The sequence below is a fragment of the Callospermophilus lateralis genome, chromosome 4 (genome assembly GCF_048772815.1).
Source record: "Callospermophilus lateralis isolate mCalLat2 chromosome 4, mCalLat2.hap1, whole genome shotgun sequence".
Lineage (NCBI taxonomy): Eukaryota > Metazoa > Chordata > Mammalia > Rodentia > Sciuridae > Callospermophilus > Callospermophilus lateralis.
Window position 1 is genome coordinate 78,013,098 of NC_135308.1, and position 12,602 is coordinate 78,025,699.

At 39.1% G+C, this 12,602-nt stretch overlaps 1 pseudogene; it reads right to left on the minus strand.

Annotated features, from left to right (window-relative positions):
- Positions 1-227: 227 nt before the first annotated feature.
- Positions 228-12,602, minus strand: part of LOC143398358 (homeobox protein OTX2-like) — a 31,885-nt pseudogene continuing 19,510 nt past the window's right edge.

Sequence of the window (12,602 nt, forward strand, 5' to 3'; positions counted from 1 at the left end):
ATCTACAGCTATGAGAGGATCTTAAGCAGATTGGTTTGTCCATTTCAGGTTGCTGGTTGGTAGGTCCCTTTAAGGTCCTTCCTTTTTCCTTCTATGTCTCCTGGAACTTTCATCAGAGGAGTCTGAGCATCATCCCATCTAACTCTTTTAACCAATGCCTGGCTAAAACTGGAACGTCCAGCCCAGCATATTTAAAAATCATCCACAAAAAGAGGTTCTGTAGGTCTTCACAAAACCTGGAATTTCCATGAGGATGTCTGATCTTTATAATCCAAGCAGTCAGCATTGAAGTTAAGCTACCAGGAGGCAGTTTGGTCCTTATAATCCAAGCAATCAGTGGTTGAGTTAAAACCCAAGCTTGTAGCTCCATATCCCTGGGTGGAAAGAGAAGCTGGGAACTGATTGAGATGGCTGGTAACTGCATTGGTACCCATGGGACTCAGTGTGGCCCCTGGTCTAGGAAGCTGGTGATGCATAGGGGTCAAATAAGATCCACAGTCCATGCCCCCAAAGTAGGAAGTTGAGCCAGCATATCCTTGACTATAACCTGAAGCCTGAGTATAGGTCATGGGATAGGACCTCTGCATGCAGGAGAGGAGGTGGACAAGGGATCTGACAGTGGGGAGATGGAAGCTGGGCTCCAGATAGACACTGGAGCATTGCTGCTGGCAATGGTAGGGACTGAGGTGCTAGAGGGGGGAGTGAACTGGCTACTTGTTCCACTCTCTGAACTCACTTCCCCAGCTGGAGATGTCTTCTTTTTGGCAGGTGTCACTTTATTTTGACCTCCATTCTGTTGTTGCTGCTGCTGTTGGCGGCACTTTGTTCTTCGATTCTTAAACCATACCTGCACCCTGGATTGGGCAAGTTGATTTTCAGCGCCACTTCTTCCTGCATGAAGATGTCTGGGTACCAGGTTTTGGCAAACAGCGCTTCCAGGATGTCTAGTTGAGCTCTGGTGAATGTCATCCTTTCCAGCCGCTGTTTGGTGGGGTGGGGGGGAATGGGGGGTGGTGGTTGCAGGACAAGAAGCCCGGGGCCTTTTAGGGTGGAGGAGCAGTTTCTCAGTCACAGGGGTTTCCGCGGGTCCTCCAACTATCCCACCTTCCCCCCTCTTCTCCTCTCCTCCTCCCAATGCTCTCCTCTCGGCTTCCAGGGCCTGGGCTCCTGAGACTCAGGACATACTGCCCTTTTCAGAGTAGCATCCAATTATGAAATGCAGCAAGAATTTTTAAAAATTGGGGTTATTGGTGGGCGAATATTAATTAGTGATTTTTTATAGTGTTATAATTAAATCCAGGGCCTCAAGCACGCTAAGCAGGTACTCTACCTGAGCTTCTTCCCCAATCCCATTTTATTTTTATTTTGAGACAAGGTCTTGCTAAATGGTCCAGGCTGGCCTCCAACTTACAATTCTGCTGCCTCACCCCCCAAATAGCTAGTGTGGAGATGTAGCTCAGTGGTACAGCACCCCTGGGTTTAATCCAAGCAACACACACACACACACACACACACACACACACACACACAAAGAGAACAATTTTTTAAAATTAAATTTTGGCAAAATCTAAACATAGGATCATATTCTTTCAATTAGAAGCACCAATGACCATTCTTTCTTAAACAGTATTATAGCAAAGGTAATCCTGTTATTTATTGGTTTGTTTGTTTGTTTCTTTATTTGTTTCAGTAGAGGAGATTGAATCCAGGGGTACTTTATTACTGAACTGCATCTCCAGCCTTTTTCTTTTCTTTTCTCTTGAGACAGGTTCTGACTAAGTTGCCCAAGCTGACCTTGAACTTGAGATTCTCTTGCCTCAGCTTCCTGAGGAATTGGTAGGACAGGTATGTGCCACATGTATAGCATTACTGCTACTTACTAAACCCATTAAGTTGTGTTTTGTTTTTTTGTTTTTTTGTTTTCCTCCTGTACCAGGGATTGAACCAGTGGTGCTCAACTACTGAGCCACATTCCCAGCTCATTTTTTTAAATTGTTTTAATTTGAGAAAGGCTCTCAATATGTTGTTTAGGGCCTCAATAAGTTGCTGAGTCTGGCTTTGATATTTTGATCCTCCTATCTCAGCCTCCAAAACTGCTGGGATTACAGAAGTGCACAACCAAGCTCAGCTAAACCCACTAGATGTGTTTTATTTCAACACAATTTTTATTTATTACTTCAGATATCTTTAATATCCAGATGTGTGTGTATTTGGTACTGGAGTTTAAACCCAGGGGGTTTTCAACAGTGCTCTACATCCCCACCCCTTTTCATTTTCTATCTTGAGATAGGATCTCCCTAAGTTGCTTAGGGCTTCATTAAATTGCTCAGGCTGGCCTCAAACTTGTGATCTTCCTGCCTCAACCTCCAGAGTTGCTGGGATTACAGGGTAGTGCCTCTGCATCCAGCTCAAACATATTGTTTTTAGCATGTCAAAGTTTATTCCCTCCTTCATGAGGAATCTAATAAGGAGATAATAGTCTGTGCCACTCACAGCGGCCTGGGAAATAAGAAGGTTCCATAGGGAATTACTATCTAGGTTTCCCCATGCAGCACTGGTCATTATTGACTGCTGCAGGCTTTTCCTTTCCTTTTTCCTTTTTCTTCTTCTTTTTTGTGAATCTGGGGATTGAACTCAGGTTCTCACTCTCACACATGCTAGGGAAACACTCTCTACTGAGTTACTCACCCAGCTTTCCATATATATAAAGTATATATGCATATATATATACATCAAAATGTCATGTTTTTATTAGCTGATATAAAATAAATTTAGGACATGATGATTTGGAGGTATTTTCCCAGAAATACCATAGCAGAAATAATGCACCATGTATCTGAGAAGCAAGCCATAAATAAATTGACCTGAGACTGTTCATCAGTCGCAGGCATCAAGGTCCATCTTCCTGGCTGGGTGTTCATTATCTGAGAAGCACTGAAAAGTGACAAGGAGAGTTCTTCTAGCAGAGGCATGTAGTTTCCTTTGTTTTCTAATAGCTTTCAATTTCTTCATTAGTCAGTATAAAATGTGAGACCACTATTTTTTTTCATTTTTTTTGTTTTAATTTGTTATATATGACAGCAGAATGCATTACAAGTCATATTACACATATAGAGCACATTTTTTCATATCTCTGGTTGTACACAAAGTAGAGTCACACCATTCGTGTCTTCATATATGACTTAGGGTAATGATGTCCATCTCATTCCCCCATCATTTCTACCCCCATGCCCCCTCCCTTCCTCTCCCTCCTCTTTTCCTCTTTGCCCTATCTAGAGTTCATCTAATCCTCCTATGCCCCTCACCACCATATTATGAATCAGCATCCTTAATCAGAGAAAGCATTCAGCATTTGTTTTTTGGGGATTGGCTAACTTCACTTAGCATTATCTTCTCTAACTCCATCCATTTACCTGCAAATGTCATGATTATATTCTCTTTTAATGCTGAATACTATTCCATTGTGTATATATACCACATTTTCTTTATTCATTTCATTCATCTACTGAAGGGCATCTAGGTTGGTTCCAGAGTTTATCTATTGTGAATTGTGCTGCTATAAACATTGATGTGGCTGTGTTCCTGTAGTATGCTGTTTTTAAGTCCTTCGGGTATAGATGGAGGAGAGGGATAGCTGGGTCAAATGGTGGTCCATTCCCAGATTTCCAGGAAACCTCCATACTGCTTTCCATATTGGCTGTACCAATTTGCAGTCCCACCAGCAGGTATGAGTGTGCCTTTTCCTCCACATCCTTGCAAACACCTATTGTTGTTTGTATTCTTAATAGCTGCCATTCTGACTGGAGTGAGATGAAACCTTAGAGAAGTTTTGTTTTGCATTCTTCTAAATGTTAGAGATGTTGAATATGTTTTCATTATTTGTTGATTGATTGTATATCACCTTCTGAGAAGTGTCTGTTCATGTCCTTGGCCCATTTATTGATTGGGTTATTTGTTTTTAGGTTTTGTGTGTGTGTGTGTGTTAAGATTTTTGAGTTCTTTATATATCCTAGGGATTAGTGCTATATCTGACATGCATGTGGTAAAAATTTGTTCCCAAATTGTAGGCTTTCTATTTACTTCTCTGTTTCTTTTGCTGAGAAGAAGCTTTTTCCGTTTGAATCTATTCCATTTATTGATTCTTGATATTAATTCTTGTGCTATAGGACTCTTATTAAGGAAGTTGGGACCTAATCCGACATAATGGAGATTTCAGCCTATTTTTTCTTCAGTAGCTCAGGTCCCTCATAGTGAAAACATTCTGGATAATGAGTAGGTCCTTTCTTTGAAGAGAGAGTGTCAGGGAAGCCCATAGGCATGCAGGGCTCTGGTCAAAGCTTCCCAGGGAGAAGTAGAGTGTAAAGCACACTATAGAAGTCTCACTGGTACACCTGACTTTATTTTTATTTTTCTGTAATGGGGATTGAACCTACGATGCTTAACCACTGAGCAACATCCCCAACCATTTTTATTTTTATGTTTTTAAATTTTGAGACAGGCTATCACTAAGATGCTTAGTGCTTGCTAATTTTCTGAGGCTGGCTTTGTACTTGTGGTCCTTCTGCCTCAACCTCCAGAGTGAGTCAGTGTGATTACAGGCAGGCATGTGCAGTACACTGGGTTGGCTTTTTTTTTTTTTTTTTTGAGAAGAGGTCTAGCCATGTTGCCCAGGTTAATCTCAATCTCCTGCCTCAGCTTCCCAAGTAGCGGGACTATAGTCATGCACCACTGCACCAGGCTGTTCTAGAAGCCAGCCACTTCTAACTCCAGAGTTAATGACACCTTCCGAGGAGAATTGGAAAGGATACTGGTTTTACACTCAGGGCCCATGGAAAGACAAAGGGGTCAGGATCCAGAGTCAGACTTTTGATCACTACAGGGTCCTTACCTTGGTTACAGTTATCCCAGTAAAAGGTAATGATTCAGACAGACAATTTCAAGGACCTCAGGATCCCAGAGAAGATGGCCCAGGGCCTTGGGATCAGGTCCCTGTAGGGATGCATTGCAAAGGATGCATTGGCACTGGCAAAATTTTCATCTATTAACATATTATTCATATAGTTTTAAAGTCTGATTCTATCAACTCTGTTCCAGGATTTTATTTCATTTTCTGTTTTAAATGAGACCTTGTCTTTTTTTTTCCTCTCTCTACTTAAAGGATAGAAACCAGGGGCTCAAGTATGTTAGGCAAGCACACTACACTGAGCTACATCTCTGGCCCTTTTTCTTTTGAGAAAGGGTATTATTAAGTTGCCAGGGGTTGGCCTCCAGCTTGTGAACCTCATGCCATTCACTCAAGTTAGTGGAATTACAGGCTTGCTCCACTGTGCCCAGCTAGATCTTATCTAATTTTTTAGTACCAGGAATTGAGTCTAGGGATGCTTAAACAATGAGCTACATCTCCAGCTGTGTATGTATATATTATTGTGTATGTATATATTAACTATTGTTAATATTTATGTGTTCATATGATATTTCAATATATTTACACATTAGGGGTAATGTTTCAATCAGGTAATATTCAACATGTCTATTTCTTTAACATTTATCATTTCTTTATGATGAAAAGATTCAAACTCCATTCTTCCAGGTTTTTAAAATGTATAGCACATTATAATTATCTACAGTCACTCAGCAATGGCACAACAGAAATTGGCTTATTTCATTTAACATAATGACCTCCAAGTTCTAACCATGTTGAAAAAGGACAGAATTACATTCTCCCTCATAGATGAAGAATATTCTATGGTGTATTTATACCAATTTTCTTCACCTATTCATTACTTGATGGACACTTAGGTTCATTTCTTAGCTATTTCTTAGCTATTTTTGAATAGTGCTGTGTTAACATGTGAATGCAGATATCTCTTCACTGATCTTATTTCCTTTGGATATATTCCTCATGGTGGAATAGCTAAATCTTAAAGTTTTTTGTGGGTTTTATCCATCAACAAGCAAATACACTTTCTTCTCAGCAGCACATGGATCCTTCTCTTAAATAGATCATTTATTATGCCACAAAAAATCTTTTTTTATTATTTTTAAGCTTTATTAAGGGTTAATAGGAAAACAAAAAATATATTTATGATATACAATATAATATATAATATTATATATAATATTATATATTATATATATATATATTACAAAATGATTAAATCAACCTAATTAACATATTCATCATCTCACATTTTTTTGGAGTGAGAATGTTTACAATCCACTCTCTTTTTTAAATCTTTTATTGATTTTATTTTTTTAAATACACAACAGCAGTGGAATGCTTTACAATTCTTATTACACATATAGAACACAATTTTTCACATCTCTGTAATAAAGTATGTTCACACCATTTCATGCTTTTATACATGTACTTTGGTGGTTTTTTTTTTTGCCTTTCAATTCTTTATATATATATATATATATATATATATATATATATATATATATATACCATGATTTTTCATATCTCTGACAAAGCAACTCTTAGTAAATACAAAAAAAAAGTAGAGATACTACCCTGCATTCTATCAGACCACAATGGAATGAAATTAGAAATTATTGATAAAATAAAAAATAAAATCCACTCCAACACATGGAGACTAAATAATATGCTATTTATGATCAGTCGGTTGCAAAAGATATCAAGGAGGAGATTCAAAAATTCTTAGAGGTGAATGAGAACACAGATACAACATATTGGAATCTTGGGACAAGACATCAGGAAAGTTCATTGCATGGAGTTCATTCCTTAAAAGAAGAAAAAGGTTAACAAATAAATTATCAAACATTACATCTCAAAGCCTTAGAAAAAGAAGAACAAATCAACCCCAAAAGCAAAAAAAAAAAAAAAAAAAATCAATCCCAAAATAGGAAATAATTAAAATCAGAGCTGAAATCAATGAAATTGAAACAAAATAAACAATTGGAAAAATTGACAGAACAAAAAGTTAGTTCTCTGAAACATAAGATTGATAAACCATTAGCCATGCTAACAAAGAGAAGGAGAGAGAAAACTCAAGTTACTAACATCCATGAGGGAAACGGAAATATTATGATAGACACTACAGAAATACAAAAGATAATTAGAAATTATTTTGAAAATTGTACTCCAATAAAATAGAAAATATCGAAGGCATCAACAAATTTCTAGAGGCATATGATATGCCCAATTAAATCAGGATGATATACATGATTTAACTAGATCAATTTCATCAAGGAAATAGAGGATGCCATCAGAAGCTTACCAATCAAGAAAAGCCCAGGCAGGACCCATGGATACACAGCTGAGTTCTACAAAACCTTTAAAGAAGAACTAATACCAATACTTCTCAAACTATTTCATGAAATAAAAAAAGAGGGAAGACTTCCAAACACATTCTATGTGTCCAATATTACCCTGATTCCAAAACCAGACAAAGACACATCATAGAAAGAAAACTTAGTGAGAGGCATGTGCCACTGCAACAGGCTAGATCTTATCTTTTTAATGTACAGTTATTTTCCATCCAATACCAGATATTATTCATAAAATCTTGAGACAGAGCATAACTCCCTACTTGACTTCCTTTCAAAGAGGAGACTAGAGGTTCCTGAAAAATAATACTTTAGCCAGGTCATTAAGGTCAGTGTAAACAGTAAGTTATAAGCATGTTGTGCCCTTGGGCTGGGAATATATAGCTCAGTGGTAGAATGTTTGCCTGGTATGCATGAGGCCCTGATTTAATTACCAGTATCCAAAAAAGGAAGCTGGGCTTAGTAATACACATCTGTAATTCTAATTACAGGAGGCCAAGGCAGAAGGACTGTAAGTTTGAGGCCAATCTCAGTGGTTTAGCAAGATCTTTAGCAACTTAGTGAAATCCTGTCTCAAAAAATAAAAAGGCATTTGGGGATATAATTCAGTGGTAAAGTGCCCCTGTGTTCAATCTCCAATACAAGAAAAGAAAAAAAAGAAATGATATGATAAAAATGCCACTTTTGTGATTTTTCTAACAAAAATCCATAATCAAACTGTCATGAGAAAAAAAAAAAAAAAGTTAAACAAATACCCAAAAGGGACATTCTGCAAAATTCATGACTAGTATTTCTCTATCAAGCTCATCCAAAAAAAAAAAAAAGAGAGAGAGAAGAGATTCTAGCTCAGGGTCTCCAATGCCCAGTGAATAGGAAGAGTCAAGAGGACCACAAGTCAGAGGACAGCATTAGGAATTTAGTGAGAACTTAAGCAATTCAGTGAAGCCCTATCTCAAAAATGAAAAGGTCTGGGATATAGCTTAGTAGTGGAGTGTCCCTCAGTTCAATTTCCAGTACCAAACAAACAAACAAATGAAAGAGCAAAAACAAAAACAAAAACAAAACACACATATACAGAGACACAAAATACGAGAGAAATCTGAGAAACTCTTATAGGCCAGAGAAATCTAAGGAGATCTGATTATTAAATATACCCTGGTATCCTGGTTAAATTCTGGAACTCAAAATTACATTAGTTGAAAATTTTAAAAATTCAAATAAAGTATGAACCTTAGTTAATAATAACATATCAATGCTTGTTTATTAGTAGTGACAAATGGACCAAACTAATGTTATTAACAGGGGAAATTGGATCTGTTGTGTCTAGGAACTCCCCATGCTATCTTCTCAATTTTTCTGTAACACTAAATTCATTCTGAAAACTTAAGTTTATTTTTTGAAAAAACAGAAATTCAACTTCTGCATTGTAGTGAGGAGTTCTTGGATAATCTGACCTTTTCCCAGAGATTATTTACTTTCAATTTGGCAGCTGGAGTTAAGGTAGATTAAGGCAGATTTTGCCTTGATACAGTCAGGGATTGGGTGGTTTTCAAAACTGCTTTTAAGGGCAATGGTAGAGTGCTTGCCTAGTATGCACCAGGCACTGGATACCATCCCTAGTATTGCAAAACAACTAATTGCAAATTTTACAGAGGAACAAACTGCATTTTAGCCTGAGATAACAATCTATTTTCAGTTCTTCATTATTCCTAGGGCACTGGTGGGTTGGATCCTAAATCCCCTTGCTCTGGGAGTCTTCTAAATCCCTGTTTTTGAGTTTTGGCCTTTCTTGTCACTTTATGTGCAGATTCTCAGTCTTACAATCAAGGGGTTTTGTTTATTTGTTTTGGTACCAGGGATTGAGCCCAGTGGTGCTCAACCACTGAGTCACATCCTCAGCCTCTTAAAAAAAAATTGAGACAGGGTCTCAGTAAGTTACTTAGGGCCTCACTAAATTGCTGAGTCTGGCTTTGGACTCATGATCCTCCTGCTTCAGCCTCCAGACTTGCTGGGATTACAGGTGTGCTCCACCACACCTTGCTGCTCTCTATGCTTTCAAATGGTTGTTTTTGTGTTTTACCCAGCTTCAATAGTTGGTCTCAGCAGAGGATTGCTGACACTAGCTATTTAGCCACAGTCCAAACTGGAAGTATCTGCTTCTTATTTTGAGTGTGCCTTTCATATCCTCATTGATTGAACAATTTTAACAACAGGATTTCCATTAGTCCTGGTGCTGCTTCTTAGGATCAGACAATAAAATAAATTTAGTAGTGGCATTTTAAAAATCAGATAAAAAGTCACATAGATAATAGAATAATAAAGAACTAGTTAGGGAGTAAATCTAGAAAATCAAGAAGAATACTACTGACACATCTTACATAATACTATGGGAAGGTAAAATACTAGTTAGCATGTTCCAAAGTAATCCCCGAAGTGCTGGCAGGAAGTGCTAACACTGGATCTAACACAGACGTATCTTTTTTCTCTAAAAATGCTGCTGCTGCTGCTGCTGATGATGATTGTTCTGGGAACTGAATCTGGAGCATGCTAGGCAAGTGCCCCATCATTGAGTAACATCCCCAGTCCTTTTTAAATTTCATTTTGAGTCAGGGGCTCATTAAGTTTCCCAAATGACTTCAAATTTGGCTTGATACTGTCTCAGCCTCCCAAGTCACTGGGGTTATAGGCTTGTGCCACTGTGCCTGACTACCTATGAGAGTTGGCCTCTTTTTTTTAATTCTCAGCATTATTTATGTTATGATACTGGCAGCATGTCTTGGTCTATTATTTATTGATCTATTTTGACAAAAAGAGATGTGAGTTAATTTGCTAATTAATTTTTAATATTTGTCAATTTGGAACCACTGATAATTTAAGGGCCTTCTTTAGGGCAAGAAATGCATGCTGGGAAAAAAGGAAGGGGGAATAATTCATCTTTTTTTTTTTTTTCTTTTTCCCAATACTGGGGACTGAACCCAAGGGCACTTTATCAAGGAATCACATCCCTACCCTGTTTTTATTTTTATATTGAGACAGGGTCTTGCAAAATTAGTTTCCCAGGCTGGCCTCATATTTGTGATCCTTTTGCCTCAGTCTCCTGGGTTGATAGGCAGAGTACCACTGCACCTGACTGTGGGAAGCCATTCTCCCACGTGATTTATCTCCCTGGTTGGGTGAGAGGCACTTAGACACAGCTGTGTCAGAGCCTTCCGCATCCTGTCCCAGGTGCGAGGGCTTGTCTGTGAGGGGGTGTGCTTGACCACTGACCCCAAGACAATCACTGACCCTGACCTTGGAATGCTGCCCCTCTTTTCCTTCATTGGATGGAATTTTCCCTTGAGTTTTTGTTCCCCAATAAAAGCTCACTCCCTGGCATGTTCCCTCTCTCTTGTTTAACCTCCCACCACATTAGGTGGCTGGAGGCAGGAGCTAGGAGGAGCCATCTCTGAGCTGGGCAATAAAGGTAATGAGAATTATGTCTCTTTAATTTTACAACTCACTAGTTAATTTTTATGCTTCTAACCTCTATTATGAAGCTAGCGTGCTGATCAAGTGGCTGACCTGACTAATATTTCAGCTTTGGAGGTCATGAGCAAAAATGTTAAAAAATAGTAGTATGGGGTCCAGGGGTATATTTCAGTGGTAGAGCACTTGCCCAGCATGCATGAGACCCTGGGTTCCATTATCAACACACACACACACACACACACACACACACACACACCTGTATTAATGAGAAAATTTACACAAAACAGCACTGCTTCAAGAAAGAAACAGGACTTTTCCTCAACATGTTTCACTTCTTGAGGGGTGACACCTATTTTCCATATCTAAAAAATACACCCCATGAGAAGGTGTACTCAGCTAGGTTAGTTGAGCCAGATAGGGAAGGCTTAAAATCTAGTCTGTCATGTTTCCTCACAGAGAACAGTAGCTTTATCTGAGTCTCCTATATAATCTTATGTTTTCTGTTCTGAAATCAACTCTCCCTTTCTGTATTTGCCATTCAGACTGAAAAAATGCATAGTTGGGTTTTGTTGTTGTTGTTGTTATTACTGTCATTTGTTTGTTTGCAGTGCTGGGCATGGAACTCATTGCCTCCCATGTTCAAACAATTGCTCCAACAGTGAGCTATATCCACACCCAAGATGCATAGTTTTATCAAGATTGATACCAGTTTGTGAAATTCTGAGTTGGAAGCAGCATCAGAGTGTACTGCATGGCTGCCCGCTTCCAGGTCTTGGGACTGCACATGTGGCTGGGATGGCTCTTGGCGATCAGCCAGGAGGTGGTGCTGTGGGAGGTGATGGAGGAGGCGGACCACCTCCAGGATAGGCCTGGGACTCTTCCACCCTCTTGGACAGCTCGTGCCTTCCCTTAAAGACTTTGGGATGGGTGTACATGTGAACTCCCTCCACCCCTCTGACCTTTATCTTGATTGGCTCCTGTGCAGTATACAAGCTGTGTGTACTTCCTTGTGAAACCAGATCCTGCTTCCACTCATCTCCCTGGTGCATCTGATTGTCCTCCCATGAGGGAGGGCTGGGTGCAGGCCACCAATCAACCTTTACCTCTCTTGGCTTGTCCTGATTGGGCCTGCTTTCCTAGCTTCTCCTGCCAGTCATAGGGGTGGGGTGGGGGGGGGGGCTAAAAACCCCAACAACAGAGACTGCTGAAGAAAAGAGAAGGAAAAGGAGAGAAATAACAGCATTCCAGAGTGAACTATCACTAGATTAACTACACTTCTCAGTTGATCAAGGATGAGCTCTGGAAAATGACCCAGACTCTAAGAGAGAATAGGGTAATGATAATATTTGGTGCTTAGGTAAGGAAGAGCAGGAATCAACTATCATTTTCAAGAATACATAGCACTTTGTGGGTATTTGACTTTGTATCAGATTATAGCTACTTCCCTGGTCAACATTAACCAATTTACATATAATGGAAACAGTGAAAGATAGGCAGTCTAATACACCCGGTATCCAAGACACCCCTGTGTTTCCTAGAGGAGTAGTTTGCAGTGTTGGGGATCCAAGTGAGGTTCTCCACATAACAAGAAAGTGCTCTACCACTAAGCCACATCCCCAGCCCCAAGATAGTTCTTTTTTTTTTTTTTTTTTTTTTTTTTTTAATGAGGATCAAACCCAGGGACATTTATAGCCCCTGAGCCACATCCCCAGCACAATTTATATTTTATTTAGAGATAGGGTCTCGCTAAGTTGATTATGGCCTCACTAAATTGCTGAGGCTTGCTTTGAACTTTTTATCCTCCTGTCTCAGCCTCCAGAGCTGCTGGGATTACGTGCATG